The 25,098-nt window shown below is 37.6% G+C and overlaps 1 protein-coding gene across 4 annotated transcripts in view; it reads left to right on the forward strand.

Moving 5' to 3' along the window:
- The window catches only part of Cdh18 (cadherin 18), a 618,087-nt gene that overhangs the window by 478,039 nt on the left and 114,950 nt on the right, over positions 1 to 25,098 (forward strand). The window lies entirely within an intron of this gene.

Below are 25,098 nucleotides of genomic sequence, written 5' to 3' on the forward strand. Positions count from 1 at the left end.
GTGACACCTCTTTTTTGAGACTGTGGTCAGGGAAACTCCTGATGACATCACTAAGAAGAAATACTTTTAACTCTTTGTTATATCATTTATGTGGGCAATTCTCTACGAATTTTCGTTATTATCTATTATTTTCTTGATATAGTAGTATAACAAATGATAATTCTTGTGCTACATTTTTAAAATTATAAACTGATTCATAGAGAAATAATTTCATTAAAACTCAGAACTATACAGTGAGAATAGACTTCAGAACCTATCATTCTACTTTCTAAGTTCATATATTTAAATGGTACAATGCATTCACTATTGTGGAAACATTTTATCTGACAAAAGAAAGAAAACACAATATTCAACCATAAAATTGTATGTATCACAACGATTATTTATAATTATTATATTTCATATATCATAAGTAACACTGAGGAAATAGCACAATATAATATTAGATTAGAGAAATGTAAAAAAAATTCTCTTAGCTTATGGTTCGGCAAGCCACTGTATGTTTATTGAGGCAAAGCCGTGGATATGAGTTGGAGCTGACCAACCTCTTATTGTCCAGGTCTTTGATGGAAAAGGGTCCCCAAGTACAAGTAAAAATCAATGAAAATAGTGAAGTCATGTTAAGTTCCTTATAAGTATTTACACTGGGAAGCACATCACATGACTAAATGTTCAGTGAAGTAATTTAACATAAATTTGAATTAATAATTCTTCCATTTCCTTATGCCTTATGCTAGTGTACAACGAAAGATAAAGAGGAGAAAGATGGGGAGTAAACATTTGGCTACTTTTGCTAATCCACTTTGGAGTAATTTGATTATAAAATGTAAAACTCCCATACTCTAATCTGTGAGCACATCAAAATGAAAAATGTTTTCTGTAATTACTTCTGTTTTGAGTACTTCATACCTCATAGTACACTCAGTATCAATAGAATTAATGACATCATTAAGGCACCACTGAATCATTTTGTGATTTCTTATTTGTTAGAACTTTGTAGTTTTAATACATAAAATGGAACTGGAGACAATATGTTGTGTTTAACGCTTATGGGCATATTAGTCTGATATATATTTTCCCAATTAAATTCTGTTTGAAAGCAAAAACAAAATGCAAACCTTGAGGCAGAGAGACATCTGAGCTACCAAGACCTGTGAGAATTTTATTGTCTTCATATTCAACAAGAAACTAGGAAAGACACTGGAGGCCAATTAAGACTCCGCGAATGAATACAGCCCACTGGCATGCAGAAGATAGCACACTGTGTTCTGTGCTTAGTGGACTCCGACAGTGTGAGAACAATCCTTGTTGCCAGCTGTGATGCTGAGACACCAGCCAAATGAAGACTATACACAAAGAAGTTTGTGTGATGCTTCAATAAAGACCCTGTATCCAAAGAATACAAGCAATGTTTGTCCTTACCTGGACCATAGAGCCAAAATTAAAGAACAAACGTAGGAAACCACTGAACATTTTAATATTCTATACTACTGAGAGTTAGTAAGAATTAGCTCTGATCAGGATGAAGTCAAATGAAATAATTGCTAGAATCATGTTTAGCACAGTGCTTAGTATATTAAATGCATTTCAAACTAGGGACCTTGAGGTAAGAATGTGATCCATGGTAAAATTCAATAAAGGCTTGCTAAAGTTCAAATTTCAGTATAAAACTAATGAGTGTAAATGAAGTTCAGAGTTTGGGAACAAAATAAATTTTAAAAATCGGAAACAAACCATGGCAAAACAAACTAACAAATAACCCAGAAACATTTTGATTATAGAAGTTTGGCACAATCAACCTGGGGGTGGGGAGGGAGAGTAGTTCTGGAACTGTAGCCCTGACTACAATTACAATGAAAGCATATACCTTTGTAAATATAGTTGAAGATGGCAAATTAAACAAGAATCTAATTTTTTCTAAATTCACCTATGATGGTTTGGGAAATTTTTAGAAACTCTTTTAAAAGTATAACATGAGTGGTTTAGACATTAGGAGCACTTGCGATTCATCCCAAAGACCAAATTGCTTTTTAGCCCAGAATCTGGCAGCTCACACTCTCCTAGGAAATCCACTCTGGGGATCCATTGTTCTTTTCTGGTCTCAGCAGGTGCACATGCCTGTGGCAAATACTCATTCAGAAATAAACATAAATAAAAAATAAAGTCTTAAAGAACAACCTATTAATGTTTACTTTCAACAAAAATATGGCAATCTCTGAACAAAATTATTCAAAAGTCTCTTATGAGTATACAATAACTGCATGGAGAGTTAACTTCATAATATTCATTGTAAAAGTATCGATGAACTGACTAATATCACTTTATATCAATATACTAATATCACTTTACATTAAACCTACATTACTGATGTTCCTGCTTATACCTAAGGGGAAAACTTGCAAGGAAAGAGAGACATAAAGGTTAGGCTGTAGTCCTCTAACCTCTCAGACTTTTCATCTTGCCATATGTGCTGCACAGTTAAACGCTCATAAGGCCAAGAGAAATCCCAACTACAAAAACAGGCAACTGACAACAAAAACATGGGGTTGCAATAGTATGAGACAAAAATCCTTCAAATTTTGAGTGAACATAATACATAAATGTATATGGTTTATTAAAACACAAATTTCGGGTCTGAGGTTTGAAGCTCAATGGCAGAATGCAAGGCCCTGGGTTTTGCCAACAAAACATACACACACACACACACACACACACACACACACACACACTCAAACACATAATTTGAATAATACTATATCTGGAAAAATTAATGGTATTAGATTGTGATTACTTTTTACATTTATTTTTAATATTATTACAATTTATTCAATTTGTATGCCGGCTGTGGCTCCCTCCCTCATCTCCTCCCAAACCCACCCTACCTTCCTCTTCTCCTCTTATGCCTCTCCCCTAGTCCACTGATAGGTGAGGTCTTCCTTCCCTTCTATATGATCCTAGCATTTCAGGTCTCTTCAGGACTGGTTGCATTGTCTTCCTCTGTGGTGAGAGGATTGTGATTACTTCTATCTTGTCTGTAATTCAAAAACATTTTCCTAATCTTCACTTCTTATGAACTAGTTTGTCTCATTTTATTTCCAATGATGCAAGGGCCCAAACCCATGGTGTCCAGAGTTCACTAAGACTTGACAAGTGCTCCTCGACTGAGATATATGGCAACCCAATGGTCATATTCTCAATACACTTCCTTATCCTTCCACAAAGCTCTGAGTGTTGCTGTGGTATATAGGAAAGTTCTCAGCATGGTCCATGTACTTTTGAAAATAGCTTTAGAATTTGAAAAATAACTGTTCCAGTGACTTTGGATGAATGTATATGAAAGGATATTAAATAAGCAAAATACAGATTTAGTAAATTATAGTCTTGGGAGAATGAGAGGCTTTTATCCAAGAAGAAAATGTGATAGCTGGAGAATCCTAAATCACGAGTGATATGAGGATGGAAAAGTAAAAATAATCACATGCCAGGTATACTGTGCTGCTGCTTCTGAGTTACAGCAGAAATGTAATATTACTCAGTTATTAGCACTCCTAATTATACACACGGCGAAGCATTCCAGAATTCTGGTTTCTGCCTAATTGCATTCAGTGTTTCCTCTTTATCTAACTCCTTTTACAAATATTTCTGAAGGGAAATTCTGAAGAATATGAGGACAAAACCCTGTCTGGGTGGGCACATAGGCAGTGACTTCGAGGAGTGAGCTTCACTTGCTAAAGATATTTATAGGTTCTTTGGAACCGGAAGAATGAATAGTGTTAAAGTAAACAGTGAAAGGTGCTAAATCATCATCATCAACAACAACAAAATCATATAACTTCTAGGTTTCCATTTATAGGAAAAAGCCTCTAAAACTTAAATTAAAGCCTCATTTAATTTTTCCTCAGCCATAGTATGCTATGTTAATTTTCTTTCCAGTTCTGGGTTTGTTTTGTATTCATTCCTAGTTAGTGTCTTATTTTCAAATAAAGATCATTCTTACAATCTTAAATAACTCATAGCAAGGAATTCTCAGGATAGGATCAGGGAACCAGATTCTTGCACTCAGCTTTTGCTGCATTGCTCCATTAATGCTGTATTTGTTCCTCTTGATGCCTTAAATGCATGATTCTGTTGCTATTAATTCTACAAGGAAAAGACAAACCAGCTAGTATGCAAGGGAAGAAAGTCCTTGGCTGTCACTCTCATTCTTCGGCATTTGTGGATACCTCATAAAAGAAACATTTTAAGTATAAAATCAAAGTAGTATGTACACAGAGAGATTAAAAATCAAAACAAAAGCTATCTATTAAACTTCCTCCCCTATCAGTGGGCTTTGAAAGGGGCAGGGAGGAGATGAGGGAGAGAGGGTGGGATTGGGAGGGAATGAGGGAGTGGGATACAGCTGGGATACAGGGTTAATAAAATGTCACGAATAATAAAAAGAAAAAGAAAAACAAAACAAAAAAACAAACAATGACTTATGACAGAATAAAAATTACAGGCTCTAGAACAGCTAGTCCAAGAGCATCTAGAGGCTCAGCATATAGAAGAGTGAAAAAGTCCTTGGAATTTTCCTGTATTTGTCATTTAAAAGAAATCTGAAATATGAAGGATATTGACAGATCTGAAAGCAATCAATAAAATCATTCAGCCAATAGGGTCTTTACACCCTGGAATACCGTTGCACTCATTGTTACATAAGGTATGGTTTAGTATAACAATTTATTTAAAAGATAGTTTTTCGGGTCTGTCAGAAATAGTCCTGATAAGCTAGAGTCAGATGGAAGGGAAGGGGGACCTCCCCTATCAGTGGACTTGTAAAGGGGCAGTGAAGAGATGAAGGAGGGAGAGTGGGATTGGGAGGGACTGAGAGAAGAGGCTATGGCTGGGATACAAAGTAAATCACCTGTGATTAACAAAAAAATAAAATAAAAATTATAAAAAAACTTCTATGTTACATTAGACAATGTAAAACAGTAGGAATACAAGGCACCAGATGAAAGGTTCTATATCAAATATTGCCTCTTCTTGACAGATATTATAGCTTATAGCATGGCAAAAATGAGCCACACAGACAGCAAATAAGCAAGTAACAGAAACAAGATATTCATACATTTCAATAGGTAAAATTTTTTTAAAATAAATCTACTCCAACCAAGGACAATGCATGGAGAGGACCTAAAACCCTGGCTGAGATGTAGCCCAGAGACTCAGTATCCAAGTGGGATTGCTAGTAAGGGGAGCAGGAACTTTCTCTGGCATGAACTCAGTGTCAGGGACTCTGATCACCGCCCTCTGCAGGGTGCAGCCTTGCCAGGCCACAGAGGAAGACAATGCAACCAGTCCTGATGAGACCTGATAGACTAAGCTCAAATAGAAGGGAGGAAGACCTCTCCTATCAGTGGACTAGGGGAATGGCATGGGGAAGAAGAGGGAGGGAGGGTAGGATTATGAGGAGAAGAGGAAGGGGGACACAGCTGTAATACAATTTGAATAAATTGTAATAAATGATAATAATAAAAAACTGTTAAAATGTCCCTTACTTTTATATTAGTATATATATATATATATATATATTTCTAAAACATATTATTCTCTATCACTGGAATGTGCTCTCTGTTCCACATGTTTAAATTATGCAAGGCTAGGGATCCTCCAAATTTAATCAAGGAAAATTAGGTGCAGTGACCTCTTCTTGCCTATTCTAAATACATACATACATATATATGCATATTTATATGCATATATATGCATTTATATTGTGTGAATGCATATAATTTATAATAAATAAGGCATAATTTAATTCACTCAAAAGAAACAAATTTTCTTTCATAATTTTTAAGATCAGAAAGTCTGATTTTTCATCTCATGCACTTTTCTTAAAAGCTAACTTTTGTAGCCTTTTATATGCAATTCAAGGACTGAAGATTCAATCAGGAGCAATCTTAACCATTTATTGTAATAATTGGCATATTCTTTGATGTGTTACAGGAGTCAGATCAGCTACATCTTTCTGTCTGAAATTGTAATTATTATCTCCATTTGTCATTCCATGACCTTTCGGGACAGTGCAATGTGTTCAACTACTCATAATTGTTTTTCACGGATACCCCTCAAGTCTATCAAGGTCAATACAGTCAGGAGTTAACACTCTTCAGAGATCTTCAGCTGGTACTTCTCATTCTGTAGAGGGACTCCCAACTTACTTGGGTACTTAAGCCAAATCCCAGAGTGCCATTAGTATCATGCCCTTTTCTCATTGTCCACTTGTAATCAGACTTCTTGCTCCAGTCTACTTGTCCTTAAAAATTCACTTCAAAATGCCTCACATAACATTTCCTTCACCTCACACCCACTCATAAAATTTAGGTCAGGCCATCACACTTCCCATTATTATGTCTGTGCCTTCAATTCATTCTACACCCTGCCCTGACTGTATCATACTTGACTTGGCAGCAGCATTTGACACATTTTAACGGTTCCTATTCTCTGAAATACCTCTTTGCTTCCAGCATGCCACACCTCCTTGTTTTTTAACCTTTTGTCCTTGTTCTTTCCTGTTATTTTTTTCTCTGTTTCCTTGATCAGAATGCGATATTTGATCATCTTATCATGTGTATATATTTTTCTTTTTTTTTCTTTCTTTCTTTCTTTTTCTTTCTTTCTTTCTTTTTTCTTTTCTTTCTTTCTTTCTCTTTCCCTTCCTTCCTTCCTTCCTTCCCTCCCTCCCTCCTTCCAATCCCTCCCTCTCTCCCTCCCTCCTTCCTTCCTTCCTTTTTTACTTCTTTCTTTCTTGTTTTTTTTTCTTGTTCATAAATGGTTTATATCTTATCTTTATGATAGGTTTAAAGTGCTGTTCTAGCTGATATACTGCATGCTCATAGAATATCTCTTCTGAGTCTCTAAGGTGACTGTTACTGGAATTGCTCAAACTTGGGCTTGTAGCATAACACAGGCACACACACACACATACACTACAGGATCTGGTGCATAGAACCTCCCCACAAATTCTTCTTACAATCTGCTCTAAGCACAAACATTTCCTAGGGTCCTTTATCTCATATTTCCTTTAATACTGCACAGTTCTTCCATCACCAAATGCTCAGCACCTGACACTGCTCTGCACTTCCATTTTCCTTAGCTTTGCTGTAATCATCCTTTAAGTTGGTTCCTGATTTCAGCCTTGATCTACTCTGTCTATTCCCCACACAACACCCATATCAACTGTGCTAAAATATAAGATTATGCTGTTTCTTTGCATAAAATATGTTAATAGCTATCCACTTTATTTGCAACCAAGCCCAAAAGCATTATAGTTTACATGGCCTTATCTCATGTGTTCACTGATTATTGTCATTCCAATCCATCATATCTTCGCATTTTCTTTTTTAAATTAAATTTTATATTTTAAAGTTTACTTTACAACCAAAGGGAGACCCCTGCCTCCCTCTCTCCCAGTCACCAGCACTTCTCCTCCTTCTCTCATCTCTCTTTCCCCCCTGGAAAAAGGGAGCCTCCTCTCCCATATTAACCTTTCCCAGAACATCAAGCCACATCAGGACTGCATATAACTTCTACCCATGAGGCATGGCAAAGCATCCATGCCAAGGGGAAGTGACCTAAACCCAGGCAATAGGGTCCATGTTAGAAACAGCCCCCTACATCCACTTGCCAGGCACTCCATATGAAGACCAATCTGCCCATTGGCTACATGTGTGTAGGGGGGGAGGCCCAGATCATGCATGCTTTTTACTTGATGTCTCAGTCTCAGAAAGCCCCCATGTGACTGGGTTAGTTGTCTCTGTTGGTCTTCTTGTGAGATTCCTGTCCCTTCCACGACCCTCAGAGTTCTGCCCCGTCCTTGGCTGCAAGTCCTAGCATCTATCTTGATCTGCTGTTGGCTAGAGTCTCCCAGACTACGGTCAAGTTAGGCTCCTGTCTGAAACCATAGCAGAGCATCATTATTGGTGTCAGGGGATGGCTCTCTACTGTGGAGTGGGTCTCAGGCCAGGCCAATTATTGTTTGGACTTTCCCTCTGTCTTTGTCTCCTTGTTAACACTACACTTCTTGTAGGCTGGTTAATTCTTGGATCACAGGTTTAGTTGGTTGGTTATATTTATATTTAGTACCTCCTTCTACTAGTCCTGCCTGGCTAGGAGGTGGTCATTTCAGTCTTCATCTTGTCTCCTGTTAGGAGTCTCAGCTAGAATCATACCCTAAACCTCCCAGGAGCCTACCCTGTTACAGTCCTCCAGCTTGACCAAGAGATGTCCTTCCCCAGTTTCTCTTTTTGTTCCCAGATATCTCACCTCCCACCCCTGTTCTCCCCACATCTGCTCCTCTCCCTTGTTTCCCTTCCCATTCCTTCTCCTTCCCAGTTCCCTCTTTTCATCCACTTCTGCTGCCTATTCCATTTCCCCTTTTGAGAGACATTCCAACACTGTCCCTTGGGCTCTCCTTGTTAGTTAGCTTCTTTGGGTCTGTGGCTTGTAGTGTGATTATCCTATACTATAGGTCTAATATCCACTTTTAAATGAGTAAATTTTTTTAAGTGAGTGCATTTTTCTGAGTCTGGGTTACCTCACTTAGGATGACCTTTTCTAGTTCCAGCCATGCACCTGCAACTTTCATGATTTCTTTTTTTTTTAATAAATAAATCTTTTTTTCTTTTTTAATTATTTATCAATTACACTTTATTCATTTTGTATCCCCCCATAAGCCCCTCCCTCCTCTCCTCCCGATCCCACCCTCCCTCCCTCCCCTTTCTGTATGCATGCACCTCCCCAAGTCCACTGATAGGGGAGGTTCTCCTCTCCTTTCTGGTCTTAGTTGATCAGTTCTCATTAAAAGTGGCTGCATTGTCCTCTACTGTGGCCTTAGCTGAGTAGTATTCCATTGTATAAATGTACCACAATGTCTGTATCCATTTTTCTGTTGAGGGACATCTCGGTTGTTTCCGGTTTCTGGATATTATGAATAAAACCACTATGAAGATAGCTGAGAAAATATCCTTGTTGTACCGTAGAACATCTTTTGGATATATACCCAGGAGTGCTATACCTGGGTTTTGAGTTAGAACTATTCCCAATCTTCTGAGAAAGCACCAGGGTAATTTCCAGAGAGTTTGTAGAAATTTGCATTCTGATCAGCAATGGAGGAGTGTTCCCCTTTCCCCATATCCTCACCAGCATGTGTTGACACTTTAGTTTTTTAGCTTGTGTAAGGGGGAATCTTAGTTATTTTGAGTTTCATTTTTCTGATGGATAAGGATGTTGAGTATTTTTATTAAGTGTTTCACAGTCATTTGATATCTGTTTGGGAATTCTCAGTTTAGCGCTGTACCCCAATTTTTTGATGGAATTATTTGATTTGTTAGTGTTTAATTTCTTTTTTTTTTATTTTTCTTTTTAGTTACATTTTGTTAACTCTGTGTCCCAGCTGTATCCCTCTCCCTCATTCCCTCCCCAACCCCACACTCCCTCCCTGGTCTCCTCCCTGCCCCTTTCCAAGTCCCCTGATAGGGGAGGACCTCCTCCCCTTTCATCTGACCCTGTTTTATCAGGTATCTTCAGGGCTGGCTGCAAAGTCCTCCTCTGTGGCCTAACAGACTGCTCCTCCCCTGGGGGGGGGATGTCAAACAGCCTGCCCTTGAGATCCTGTTAGAAATAGTCCGTGTACCCCTTACTTTGGAAAACTACTTGGTTACTGAGCTACACAGGCCACATCCCAGCAGAAGTTCTAGGTTATATCCATAGATGGTCCTTGGTTGAGTGTCAGTCTCAGAAAAGACCCTGTGCCCAGATATATTTGGTCCTTGTAGAGCTCCTATCCTTTCCATATCATACTAACTTCCCTTCTTTCATATGATTCCCTGCACTCTGCCGAGGGTTTGGTTATGAGTCTCAGTGTCCGCTTTGAAACACTGCTAGGTAGAGTCTTTCAGATGCCTTTTGTGGTAGACTCCTCTCATAAGTTCAATGCACATCCCATTTGTCTTTCTAAATGAGGATTAATCACCTTCGCCTGTGTCCACTTTCTTGATTATCTTCTTTAGGTATGTGGATTTCATTATGTTTATCATGTCTTGTAGGTCTATATAAGCGAGTATATACCAAGTTTGTCTTTCTCCTTTTGCGATACTTCACTCAGAATGATCTTTTCTAGATCCCACCACTTGCCTGCAAATTTCATGATTTCCTCCTTTTTGATTGCTGAGTAGTATTCCATTGTGTAAAAATACCACAATTTCTGTACCCATTCCTCCGTTGATGGACATCTGGGTTGTTCCCAGGTTCTGGCTATTACAAATAAAGCTGCTACGAACATGGTTGAACAAATGTCCTTGTTGTGTACTTGAGCAAATTTTGGGTATATACCTACGAGTGGTATAGCTGGGTCTTGAGGTAGCACTACTCCTAGTTGTCTGAGAAAGCGCCAGATTGACTTCCAGAGTGGTTGAACCAGTTTACATTCCCACCAGCAATGGAGGAGGGTTCCCTTTTCTCCACAACCTCTCCAGCATGTGCTATCACTTGAGTTTTTCATCTTGGCCATTCTGATGGGTGTAAGGTGAAATCTCAGGGTCGTTTTGATTTGCATTTCCCTAATGGCTAATGAGGTTGAGCATTTCTTTAAGTGTTTCTCTGCCATTGGATGTTCCTCTTTCGAGAATTCTCTGTTTAGCTTTGTTCCCCATTTTTTAAGTGGATTACTTGGTTTGTTGCTTTTCTGCTTCTTTAGTTCTTTATATATACTGGATATTAGCCCTCTGTCAGATAAAGGGTTGGTGAAGATTCTTTCCCAATCTGTAGGCTGTCTATTTGTTTTGATGACAGTGTCTTTTGCTTTACAGAAGCTTTTCAGTTTCATGAGGTCCCATTTATTGATTGTTGCTCTTAGAGCCTGTGCTGTTGGTGTTCTGTTCAGGAAGTTGTCTCCTGTGCCAATGAGTTCTAGGGTGTTTCCCACTTTTTTTTCCAGCTGATTTAGAGTATCTGGTTTTATGTTGAGGTCCTTGATCCAGTTGGACTTTAGTTTTGTGCAGGGTGTTAAATATGGATCTATTTTCATTTTTCTGCATGTAGACATCCAGTTGGTCCAGCACCATTTGTTGAAGATGCTGTCTTTTTTCCATTGAATGGATTTGGCTTCTTTGTCAAATATTGAGTATTCATAGGTGTGTGGGTTTATTTCTGAGTCTTCTATGCGATTCCATTGATCCTCCTTTCTGTTTCTATGCCAATACCATGCAGTTTTTATTACTGTTGCCCTGTAGTACAGCTTGAGATCAGGAATGGAGATACCTCCAGATGATCTGTTGTTGTACAGGATCGTTTTGGAGATTCTAGGTGGTTTGTTTCTCCATATGAAGCTGAGAATCTTTTTTTCAAGGTCTGTAAAGAATTGAGTTGGTATTTTGATGGGAATAGCATTGAATCTGTAAATTGCTTTTGGCAGGATGGACATTTTCACAATGTTAATCCTACCAATCCATGAGCAGGGGAGATCTTTCCATCTTCTGAGATCTTCTTCAATTTCTTTCTTCAAAGACTTGAAGTTTTTCTCAAACAGGTCTTTCACTTGCTTGGTTAGAGTCACACCAAGGTACTTTATGTTATTAGTGGCTATTGTGAAGGGTGTTGTTTCCCTAATTTCTTTCTCAGCCTTTTTGTCTTTGGTATACAAGAGGGCTTCTGATTTTTTTGAGTTGATTTTGTATCCTGCCACTTTGCTGAAGGTGTTTATCAACTGGAGGAGTTCTCTGGTTGAATTCTTGGGGTCGCTCATATATACTATCATATCATCTGTGAAAAGGACACTTTGACCTCTTCCTTTCCCATTTGTATCCCCTTGATCTGCTTTAGTTCTCTTATTGCTCTGGCTAGGACTTCAAGTACTATGTTGAAGAGGTAGGGAGAGAGTGGGCAGCCTTGTCTTGTCCCTGATTTCAGTGGGATTGATTTAAGTTTCTCTCCATTGAGTTTGATGTTGGCCATAGGCTTGCTGTATATTGCCTTTACTATGTTTAGGTATGTGCCTTGTATTCCTGATCTCTCCAAGACTTTAAACATAAATGGGTGTTGGATTTTGTCAAATGCTTTTTCAGCATCTAAGGAGATGATCATGTGGTTTTTCTCCTTCATTTTGTTTATGTGGTGGATTACATTGATGGATTTCCGTATGTTGAACCACCCTTGCATTCCTGGGATGAAACCTCCTTGGTCATGGTGGATGATATCTTTGATGTGTTCTTGGATTCGGTTTGCAAGTATTTTATTGAGTATTTTTGCATCAATGTTCATAAGAGAGATAGGTCTGAAGTTCTCTTTTTTTGTTGGATCTTTGTGTGGTTTAGGTATCAAAGTGACTGTGGCTTCATAGAATGAGTTTGGTAGTGTTCCTTCTGTTTCTATTTTATGGAATAGTTTGAGGAGAATTGGTGTTAGTACTTCTTTGAAGGTCTTGTAGAATTCTGCGCTGAAGCCATCTGGTCCAGGGCTTTTTTTGGAGGGGAGACTGTTAATGACTGCTTCAATTTCCTTGGGAGATATAGGGCTATTCAGTCTTTCTACCTGATCTTGACTTAATTTTGGTAGATGGATTCTGTCAAGAAAGTTATCCATTTCATTTAGATTTTCAAGTTTTGTGCCATATAGGCTTTTGTAGTATGACCTAATAATCGTTTGGATCTCCTCAGTGTCTGTAGTTATGTCCCCATTTTCCTTTCTGATTTTGCTGATTTGTATGGTTTCTCTCTGCTTTTTAGTTAGTTTGGCTAAGGGTTTGTCTATCTTGTTGATTTTCTCAAAGAACCAGCTTTTTGTTTCATTGATTCTTTGCATAATTTTATTTGTTTCTAATTGATTGATTTCTGCCCTTACTTTGATTATTTCCAGCTGTCTGCTCCTCTTGGGTGTATCTGCTTTTTTTTTCTAGGTTTTTCAGTTGGGCCATTAAGTTGTTTGTATGTGATGTTACAGATTTCCTCTTGTAGGCACTTAGTGCTATAAATTTTCCTCTGAGCACTGCTTTCAATGTGTCCCATAAATTTGGGTATGTTGTGCCTTCATTTTCATTGAATTCTAGAAAGTCTTTAATTTCTTTCTTTATTTCTTCCTTGACCCAGCTGTCATTGAGTAGTAAGTTGTTCAGTTTCCATGTGCGTGTCAGCTTTTTGCTGTTTCTGTTGTTGTTGATGTCCAGCTTTAGTCCATGGTGGTCTTATAGTATACAAGGGATTATTTCAATCTTTTTGGATCTGTTGAGGCTTGCTTTGTGACCAACTATATGGTCTATTTTGGAGAAGGTTCCATGTGGTGCTGAAAAGAAGGTGTACTCTTTTGAGTTTGGGTTAAATGATCTGTAGACATCTATTAGGTCCATTTGATTTAGGGATTCTGTGAGTGCTTTTATTTCCCTATTTGGTGTCTGTCTGGTTGATCTGTCCCTTGATGAGAGTGGGGTGTTGAAGTCTCCCACTATTAACGTATTAGGATCAATGTATGATTTAAGCTTTAATATTGTTTCATTTACGAATGTAGGTGCTCTTGTATTTGGGGCATAGATATTCAAAATTGTGATGTCCTCTTGTTGGATTTTTCCTTTGATGAGAATATAGTGGCCGTCCTTATCTTTTTTGATTAACTTGGGTTGAAAATCTATTTTATTAGATATTAGGATGGCTACTCCAGCTTGTTTTCTGGAACCATTTGCTTGAAAAACATTTTTCTAGCCCTTTACTCTGAGGTAGTGTTTATCTTTGTTGCATAGGTGTGTTTCTTGGATGCAACAGAATGTTGGGTCCTGTTTCCGTAACCATTCTGTTAGCCTGTGTCTTTTTATTGGTGAGTTGAGTCCATTAATATTGATAGATAATATTGACCAATGCATGTTAGTTCCTTTTGTAATGGAGTCGATGATCTTACCTTGTATCATTGCTTGTTTTCTTTTCATTTTTGTTGGGACATTATCTGTATGCCCTGTTTTCTTGGGTGAATTCGTTTTCGTTGGATTGGAGTTTTCCTTCTAGTATCTTCTGTATGGTTGGTTTGCTGTATAGATATTGTGTAAATTTAGTTTTGTCATGGAATATTTTGTTTTCTCCATCTATGTTGATTGAAAGCTTTGCAGGGTATAGTAGTCTGGGTTGACATTTGTGATCACTTAGAGCCTCCATGATGCTTGCCCAGGCCCTTCTGGCTTTCATAGTTTCTGATGAGAAGTCTGGTGTGATTCTGATAGGTCTACCTTCATATGTTACTTGGGCTTTTTCCCTTGCTGCTTTTAATATCTTTTCTTTGTTCTGTAGATTTAGTGTTTTGACTATGATGTGACGTGATGTGTTTCTTTTCTGGTCTAGTCTATTTGGTGTTCTGTAGGCCTCTTGTATATTTATGGACATCTCTTTCTTTAAGTTGGGAAAATTTTCTTCTATGATTTTTTTGAAAATATTTTCTGGACCTTGGAGCCTGGAGTCTTCTTTTTCATCAATTCCTATTATTCTTAGATTTTGTCTTTTCATAGCATCCTTGATTTCTTGGATATTTTGTGATTGGAATTTTTCTGATTTTACTTTTTCTTTGAGAGAAGTATCAATTTCTGCAAGTGTGTCTTCAGCTCCAGAGATTCTCTCTTCCATCTCTTGTATTCTGTTGGTGATGCTTACTTTTGTGGTTCCTAATCTTTTCTCCAAGTTCTCCAGCTCAAGAGTTTTCTCATTTTGTGTTTTCTTTATTGATTCTAATTCTGTTTTCATGCCTTGCACCATTTCTTTTATGTGTTTGAATTTGGATTCCTGTCTCTCTACGATGGACTCTATTTCTTTGTTCATTTCCTTTTTGTATGCCACTAATTTTTTCTTTACTTGTGCCTCTATTTGTTTGGCTATGTTTGCCTGTGTTTCTTTAAGGGTTTTGTCTATTTCTTCTTTCTTTATCTCCAATTGACTGGCCAACTCTTTGAAAGATTTGTTCATTTCCTCCTTATGAGCCTCAAATAATTGAGCAAGCATGGCTTTAAGGTCATTTTCCTGTGCTTCTGATGAATTGGAGTATCCATCGATTTTGGGGTTTGCTGGTGAAGTCATGATGTCCTGATTTATGTTGGAGGTGTTCTTTCGCCTACCCCTGGTCATTGGCTTATCTGAGACCTTCCCTGTTTGTTTTTGGATTCTGCTGATCAGACTGGTACTGTCTCTCTCTCGAGTCTGGAGAATTCTTCAGGAAGTTGAGAGAGATCCCGTGTCCTTAGTGTATGCTGAGGACTAGCTGTACCTGTGGGAGGAAAGTACGCAGGCACAAACAGAGGCAAATGCAAGCGTGCGTGCGTGCGTGCGTGTGTATATTTGTGTGTGTGTATATTTGTGTGTGTGTGTAAGTGTGTGTGGGCGTGTGTCTCGAGGGACAGAGTGATGGCTAATGTTGAACCCTTGAGTGTGTGGGAGGGGCTCTGCAATGTATATGTCGCAGGCGCTAGTGATGATCGCAGTGCAATTTCTGGCATTAACTGCCTTAACTCCTCAATTAGACCCACAGAGCAGAAACTTCAATGTTCCAAGTGCCCCTCTGTTTCCCAAAGTGGGTATATGGGTGGGAAGGGGTTCGATGCCTGGCTTCTGTTTTAGAAGAACCTAGGATCAGTGGAGCTGCAGATATTCAAGGGTGCACTCACTTACAGGCAGGACACTTGGCAGAGATTGGAGTATTTGGGCTCTCTGCTCTCTGGTTTGGCCCTGCTTCTTTGATGTGCTCCGCCAGTTCCGTGCTGATGTCACTGCCAGGTTATGAGGTCTTGCTGCAGCTGGAGATTTCAGGGTGGTCACGTCAGTGGGAATCGGGGTAACCAGCCTTTCTGTTCTCTGGTTTGGCCCTGGTTAGTCTTAAACTGGAGGGCTGATGTGCCCCGCCAGCTCAGTGCTGCTCGGCCGCCAGGTTAGAAAGTCCCTCTGTAACTGGAGACTGGGTTGCTAGTCCAGATGCTTTCTGGGAAGTCCTGGGGTCTCTTTACTGTGCTCTCCAAGCTTCGGAGGCCCAGCACCTGATGTGTCTAGCTTGTATGGCGTTTCTGTCTTTTTTTGTTGATTATATAGCGTATTCTCTGTCACTGTGGGATTGGGCGGGCTGTACCATCAGTGATGGCGCTCCTGCCTAGTATGGTGTCTAGCAGACTCGGGCCCTGGGAGGATGGTGCAGCCGCCGTGCGTGAATCTGGGGCTCCGAGACACAGTACTGCTGGCCTTTGCTGATAAAGGGCTTGGGGCTCCGCCTCAGTGGCTGCAGGCCCCAGGCAGTTAGGTCTGCGCTGAGAAAGGCGAGTCCGCTGTGCGGAGGAGGAGGGAGGTCTGGGGGAGGGGAGTGCTGAGAGATCAAAGGATCGTTTCTCACCTTCCCCAAACAAGTCCCTGGGTGACCCGAGACCAAGGTTTTCACCTCCTGTGATGTTCCCTGTTGTTTGGAAAGTCTCTCCGTTGTTTCCCTGGCTTCAGAAGTTCTTCCACTCATCAACTCAGAACTTTATCTCTTCCACAGCTCGGAAACTGTGTGTGCTAGTCGCCATCTTGGCTCTGCCCTCCCCCCCCCCCCGTGTTTAATTTCTTAAGTTAATTATATATTTTAGATAATAGCCCTCTGTCTCATGAAGGGGTGGTGAAGATCTTTTCCCAATCTGTCAGCCCTGGTTTAATGTTGTGTCATTATGCCCATAGAAAATATACTTCAAGTTACCTCATGTACAACTGTGAATAAGAAGTTGAGACAAGATGAAAGGTAGCATAGTATATTGTGGTATATCTAAGATTCATGCAGGGATTTGTACTGATTGAGAACATATATAATATAAAATTACAATAATGTTATTACTTACTGGAAAATTTCACATATTATTTTTGATTTTTTATACATTTTATATCCCAATTGAAGCCCCCTCCCTCAGCTCCTCCCAGTCCTCTTCCACTGTGGACTCATAAAGCTGCATCAGCAAGGGCAAGTGATCAAGGAGCAGGCAACCAAGTTCATGACAGAGGCAGCTCCTGTTCCTCTTACTCAGGAGTCCACGTGGAGACTGAGTTGCCAATCATCTACATTTCAAGACATTATACATATAATGTCATATATATATATTTCTTTTTAATTTATATATATAAATTATATATAATATATATAATTTATATATTATATATATAATATATATAATATATAATTATATATATAAATTATATATAAATATATATTTCTTTTTAATTTATGTATTTTAATGGTTAACAGTGGCTAAGTTTTTGAAGGTTTTAGAGGCAGAATGTGTAAGCCAATACATGTTAACTATACCCCTCTAAAGACTCTATCTGTTCACCATACATAAAGCTGTGAGAACAAACCCAGTACTTTATTTCCCCTTACTACTTGATACCAGTCCAGTTGCTATGTACAGTGTCCCTAATTATCTTTTCTACTGTTTTTTCCTATCATGAGTGTCAGCGTCATGAGAGGAGTGTTCTGTTTTGTTTTGTTTTTGTAAGACTCAGCACAATAAGTGGATTCCATTGAGTGCTAAAACAAATAAAGGCATGGGCAACTCCATGTAGTTTAAAGAGTGAGAAACCCAAGGCTAGTCTGAAATATTATACTTCTAAATAGTGTTTTGTCTTAGAAGACACTTGCACAAATGTCTTTTTCCATTTCCATCTTTTCCGAGGCTTTGTTTTCTTTTCCAAATCTCGATAGTTCTGGAGTACCCCCTTTCAGTGTTTACCTGTCTGTTTTGAAAGGTATTTCTTCTTTTTGGGGGCAAAACTATAATATAGTTACTATAATTATATCATTTGCTTTCTCTTTCTTCACTTCCAAATTACTCATACACATCTCTTTTTTTTTCTATTTCAAACCAATGGACTCTTTTTTTTTCCATTTATTACTGTTAGATGCATCTGAGAATATGTGTTTATGATGTAATTATAATCTTAAAAATAAAATAAACAAAAGCATACCTATTTTATCAATATGCAAAATGCGAAAGCAGAACAACTGCGATTTTGATGTATAATGTCCATGTATAGATCTGAAATAACTGCTAAATAAGCAAATGAATTATGTATCAGCAAGTATCAAAATTATATATATATATTTGCTGTTGTTGTTTTGTTGTATTTCATGTTTTTCCTTCTTTATCTTCTTCTTCCTAGCCTCCTACCTTTCTCTGTGTGTGTATGTGTGTGCTCATGCACATGGAAGGAGACAAAGAGACAGAGAAAGACAGAGACAGAGAGAAATAGTCTTACATGTGTGTGTTTGGAGGAGGGTACATGTACCTATACTTGATCATACAGAGGACAGTGGAGTATGCCAGGTGCTCTCGTCTTTATTTTCTCCAACTCACTATTTGAGACAGAGACTCCTTGCAGCTGAAGCTCCTGTTTCAACTGTGCAGGTTTTGCAAGTAGCTCCCAGGACCTGCCTATCTCTACTTACCTAGAGTTGGGTAACTGCCATGTATAGCTGTGCCTGGGTTCCTTATGTGGTTTCCAGAGATTCTGCCTCAGATTCTCCTGCCTTGAGAGTGAGCACTGCTAAACACATGGCTATCTCCCCATCTGCAATTTTGAACATTTAATACTGATTTTATTTTTGTTGAAATACATAAGTGTAATATTTATACTCTACTGACGGGGTGCTATGTTATAGTACCATAAAAGCACACTGTGTAATAATTAGATGGGTGAGGCATTTGTGTAGCTTCATATGTCTATCATTGGAAAGGCTGAGGAAGAGCTTCTCCCTTCCTCCTGTTTTTTTCAAGTTGAAGTTCATTGCTATACTGTTTTTCATGGTCATATATTATGGTACTTAAGCAGATGGTAACTTAGAAAGATTTGAAAACATTCTCACCCCGTCTTCTACCCTACACTTTTTGAAGACTAGTCATCACGATGTTATTCTCAGTTTCACATGTGTGTATGAGGGGCTTACTGGGCTTCAACTTTGACAGTTTTAGATTTTACATTTGGCTAAGTATTTCTCTTTACGTGTTCAGCTCATTTAATTTAAAACAAGACTGTTATTGCATTCATGTCTCAAACAGGAAAATCTAGTTTTTAATGGCCGGATACTACTTCTTTATATATAAGAAACGTCTCTTTCTTGGCCAGCTGTGTCTAGAAATATAATGCTGAGATAGCAAGTATATCTGAATCATATTGTTATTATTAGAAATAGACCCAGTAGTGGGATGGATTGAACATAGATACTGGCATGTCTTTTTCTTTTTATATTCTTTATTTTTTTTAGAAAACTTTCATGATGTCATTTAATTATAATAATATTATAATTATAATATTATTATATTATAAATATTATAAATATAATAATTATAATAATATTATACTATGTTTACTTTGAACATTAGTTATAGTTTCACCACTCGGTATCTCTGTCAGTTTGGTTTGCCTTGACCCTTGTGAGTTATTATGCCACTTTTACATTTTTGTGAATTGGAGTATTTTTGTGGTTTTGACTTATAATCTCATGATGAACTGTCATACTTATCAATTCTTATGTCTGTCAATGACTTCTTTTGAGAACTCCTAAGGAGTGTTTTATCTTAAAATAATATAGTCATATGTTTTTTTTCCTGAAAATGCTTCTTTGCACAATTGTCATATGTTGTTTTTGAGACATATAATTTATAAATATTTACATTATTTGTATATCATTTCTTTGCACCATGTTCTGATTTAACATAAATGCTTTACATTTCTTTGCTTGTGTTTTTTTTTTTGTAATTTGAGTGTCTTTAGAATTGTGTCATATTCTAATATCTCAATATTTTGTATCTGTAGTTTTCTAGCACAATCTAGTGTCAAACTTTATATTTAAGTATTGAATTCTATAAAAAATTCTTAGCTTCACACATGCTCAAATCCTGTTTTTTCTTCTTTTGCTCAGTTGCTCATTAGTTCTTACAATGTGTATTATTTGCTGGAGAAGTGTGTTAGATTCCCAGCAACTGAGTATATGGGAACATGTCTATTTACACATTAAGGGGAATTTATGAGTGCTATAAATGTTATGTGAACCTAAGAAACTTCAGTAGCAATTTGATTATGTATGTTGATTTATTTGTACCTGTCTATTAGGCATATTTATTTTGTAATCTGTGGAGATAACTAAAGAACCAAATTTAGATAATATTTTCCTCTTGTACTCTTATTTACTGCTTTAAAATGCAAGAAAACACTTTAGAGTATTTTTGTTATATGAATACCGTTATTTAAGAAGCATAATCTTAAGGTCTTCCAGTGAATGAGACTCAAGAAATAATGTTCATAACCACAGATGAGGCTTCAACATTGAGAACTTGTATTCAGCAGAGAATATTTTTTAATAACAAGTGCCTCCCTGCCAAGGTGATTGAAAAACACAAGTGACAACCTCAGAACATAATGTGTGCAACAGTAAAATAGATGCAATCATTTTCTGAGGACTATAATAAGGACAAAATGAAATGATACGCAAGCAATCATATCCTGTTGATTTAACCCAGAAATGTAGGAGAAGAGGCAAATGAATCTTGTTAAATTTGTGCAGCAAACATTGTTAGGAAACCATAACAGAAATTCAGAGTAGGATACAGCCATCTCCCTACCAAACATCTAAATTAATGTTTCTCTTTATTGGCAGCATGTGGAGTATACAGTAACACAATAACAAATGGAGACCTTTTATATTTTTATTCTTTAAAATTTGCTAGTGAAAATTATACATCGTATGACCATATTGATTTTACAGTTTCAAAAAGTAATTAAACTGTAATCACTGAGCATATGGATTCATAGACAAATCTCAGAATCAGATAACCTACTAAGAAAAATTATTGTATGCTTACATATACAAGTATGATGTATTAATAAAATTTACTTGCTTGACCAAATTGAGAGAGACTATTTAAGGGACAGAGGCTTCATTTCGATTTGTGATTTCAGATATTTCAATCCAAGAATAGATGGGCCTGCTTTTTGAGCCAGAACACTGTGACCTCAGAAGCCTATGTTATAGGAGGCTGCTCAAGTTATGGAAGTGAGGATACAAACAGAAAAAGACAAGTTCCAAAGTTAAGGTATAAATTTCAAAACAACTCACAAATTTCTCCTACTAAGTATTTTCTATCCCCAGTTCCACCAACCCCAATAGTTTATCACTCAGATGCTGACACCATCAATGGGTTAAACAGAAGAAAGGGGAGAGAGAAAGACCTTAAGGGGACAGGATCTCCACAAGGAGAGCAACAGAGCCAAAATATCTGGTCTCAGGAGATCCTGCAGAGATCGATGTATCAACCAAAGACCATGCATGGATAGGACCTAGACCCCTAATCAGATATAGTCCATGGACTCTCAGTCTCCACGTGGGGAGGAGGGATTTTCTCTGACATGGACTCATTGGCAGGCTCTTTGACCATGTGCCCCTGGCAAGGTGGTCTAAATAGGTCACAGAGAAAGAGGATCCAGACAGTCCTGATGAGACCTGATAGGCTAGGATCAGATAGTAGGGGGGGGGAGGGAACCTCCCCTATCAGTAGACTAGGGGAGGGACATAAGGTGGGAACATTGAGGAAAGGTAGTACAAGGAGGAGATGAAGGAGCAGGCTACAGCTGGGACACAAAGTGAATAAATTGTAATATATAATAATAATAATTAAAAAGAAAACCTTCACTGTCTGCTCCTCTGTGAGATACCATCTCAAACACAAAAAGGTTTACATTAGTATGCATGCATTAGATATGTATGTATGTATGTCTCTAACATCAATTTACCTATCTGTCATCTATTACCATCTAACAATTCTATTTGTTGGTTTTCTAAGAGAAACTTGGTTAATACATAGTGATATCAACTAATTATAAAGAATAATTGTAAATACCAATAGAAAAGTAGTAAAACATATTTTAAAATCTTACAAAAGTCCTGAAAAGAAGTCTTACTCAAAGCATACTCAAATATGTGACAAATTGACATATTAAAATGTTCCACATCATATGCCAGTCAAGAAATGCAAATTATAACAAAATTAGACTATACTGCTTACACAAATAATAGTTGGAATAAAGAGCATTGATATCAACAATGCTGATAGAATGTGAAGATGTAAGAAACAAGGTGCTAATTACTGGAGTGAATGTAAAAATTTATAACACTTGAAGAACATTTGAAAAAATTTAACAAAACATATGTTTTACCTTATGATATAGTAATCACTTTCATAGTTATTTGCACACTCACATTTACAAAGTGTGAAAACATAAAACCTTGTTCACAGATGTTTACATACTTTTTGTTTATCATTATCAGAGATAACAGTAAACAAGATAGGCTTTGATACATGTACAATATGTACTAAATCTAGACAGTGAGGTTTTGGTGTGCTGATATATTGATATGCGATATGTGCTACATAAAAATAGTCAAGTATTATCACTCAAACAAAGGAACTTCCAAAGTATGAAAAATAGGAAAAGAGTGAGTATGAAGAAGACAATCTAAATAAGAAAATACCATATGTTTAAATTACGCAATATTTGTAAATGCCAAACAGTTCAAAAAGAAAAAAAAATACAGTGATTGTCAGTAAAGGAAGAAAGGAAGGATGATTAAGCAGAGGATAAAAGAGGTCTAAGGTAAGTAAAATTCTTTATCACCTAGAAACATGTAGATATACATCACTATGTTTTTGCCAGAACTCTTAGAAAGATAAACAAAAGGGACCCTTGCTGTAACCCTAGAAGTAAAAAAAAAAAAAAAAAAAAGGTAATGGAGTGTCCATGAAGGCTTGTAAAAAATGTCCTACCCTGAGAGACACAGTGATGGTATGAAATGCCATGAGGGTGTGTAAGTGAAGAATATGTTTGACTCAGCTGCCCTTTTCTTTCTAATTTTTATTGTAAGAGGGCATAGAATATGATCCCCAAATAAAATCCACTGAAAGGGTAAAAGAAAAACTATTAGCCACCTCTAGGTTCTCCAGGTCATATGTATCTAAGATGGTTGATAATGGTCAGTGTATAATGAGAAGACACTAGCAAACTGTTAGATTATCTGGTCCTTCACCTGCTTCTTATGGTGACAACAGTTAAACAGCATACTGGACTGCAGTATAGAGATTTGTAGATTTAGATGAACCTAAGGACATTAGTCCTGAGAATTGTGAGGTAATTTTTGATTTTACCTGTTCTTTCTATATTCAATTTGGCTGTCATGTTTCTTTCTAATTGGCTCAGGAAGTAGATACAGTGAACAAGAAGAGACATAGTGTAACTTCAATGCACATATGGAAGAAGGAGCTTTACCTATTTTCCTGCTAGATCCTTCAAAATGACTGACTTTAAAAAGTGTATGTGAAACAGTGATTGGTTTTTACCTTTAGATATTTACGTTTTGTAAAATATCAATTTAATGTATTATGAAAAGATACATCTATGCAACATTTTAACTTTTCTCCCTTAAGACATAAGGTCCATTCCTCCACTGAGGGGCATCTGGGCTGTTTCCAGCTTCTGGCTACTACAAATAAGGCTTCTACAAACATGGTTGAGCAAATGTCCTTATTGTCTACTTGAGCCTATTTTGGATATATGCCTAGGAGTGGTATGGCTGGATCTTGAAGAAGCACTATTCCTAGTTGTCTGAGAAAGCGCCAGATTGCTTTCCAGAGTGGTTGTACAAGTTTACATTCCCACCAGCAGTGGAGGAGAGTTCCCCTTTCTCCACAACCTCTCCAGCATGTGTCGTCACTTGAGTTTTTGATCTTAGCCATTCTGATGGTATAAGGTGACATACAGAAATTGTGGGACATCTACACAATGGAAAATTACTCAGCAATAAAAAACAAGCAAATCATGAAATTTGCAGGTAAATGGTGGGATCTGGAAAAGATCATCCTGTATGAGCTATCCCAGAAGCAGAAAGATGCACACGGTATATACTCACTCATATAGACATATAATATAAGATAAACCTACTAAAATCTGTAAACCTAAAGAAATTAATCAAGAGGAAGGATTCTTGCTAAAATGCTCAATCCCTATCCAGAAAGGAAAAGAGGATGGACATCAGAAGATGGAGAAAAGAGGGAACAAGTCAGGAGCCTGACACAGAGGACCTCTGAAAAGCTCTGCCCTGCAGACTATCAATGCAGATGCTGAGACTTATGGGCAACCTTTGGGCAGACTGCAGGGAATCTTAGGAAAGAAGTGGGAAATAGTAAGATCTGGAGAGGATAGGAACTCCACAAGGAGAGCAACAGAACCAAAAAATCAGAGCACAAGGGTCTTTCCTGAGACTGATACTCAAACCAAGGACTATGCATGGAGATAACCTAAGACCCCTGCACAGATGTAGCCCATGGTAGTTCAGTATCCAAGTGGGTTCCATTGTAATAGGAATGGGGACTGTCTCTGACAGGAGCTGATTGGCCTGCTCTTTAATTACCTCCCCCTGAGGGGGAAGCAGCATTACCAGGCCACAGAAGAGAACAATGCAGCCATTCTTGTTGAGACCTAATCGACTAGGATCAGAAGGAAGGAAAAGAAGACCTGCCCTATCAGTGGACTTGGGGAGAGGCATGCATACAGAGAGTGAAGGAAGAGGGGGATTGGGACTGGAGGAGGGAAGGAACCAAAGGGGGATACAAAATGAATAAAGTATAATTAATAAAGATTTTTTAAAAAGATGTAAGGTTCATTTATACTATGTTTTTCTTAATAAAATTATCTGTGTTTCAAATATACAATATATTTGCCATTTACTAACTAATTTTATGTATCCTCTGCATGTTCATTCCTACATGATTCCAATTACTACTTACATAATTACTATATGTAATGAGAAACTGCTCTCTGTAAGAGAAATACTAGAGACTTTTGCATATGCATGAATTTGGTGAGTCATTTATTATTGTACTCTTAGAATTTATTTAGATAGCAATCATTTTTTTCTTTGTTTATCTTCAGGAAAAAATCTCTCCAAAATGGCCTCAATTATTTGCTCAGTATATTTGAAATTGTGATATCTTCTTTCCTGGTGCCTAGGGCTTTGCAATCTAAATCACTGTAAATC

This window comes from Psammomys obesus, unplaced genomic scaffold (genome assembly GCF_907164565.1).
Source record: "Psammomys obesus unplaced genomic scaffold, mPsaObe1.curated_primary_1811, whole genome shotgun sequence".
NCBI lineage: Eukaryota > Metazoa > Chordata > Mammalia > Rodentia > Muridae > Psammomys > Psammomys obesus.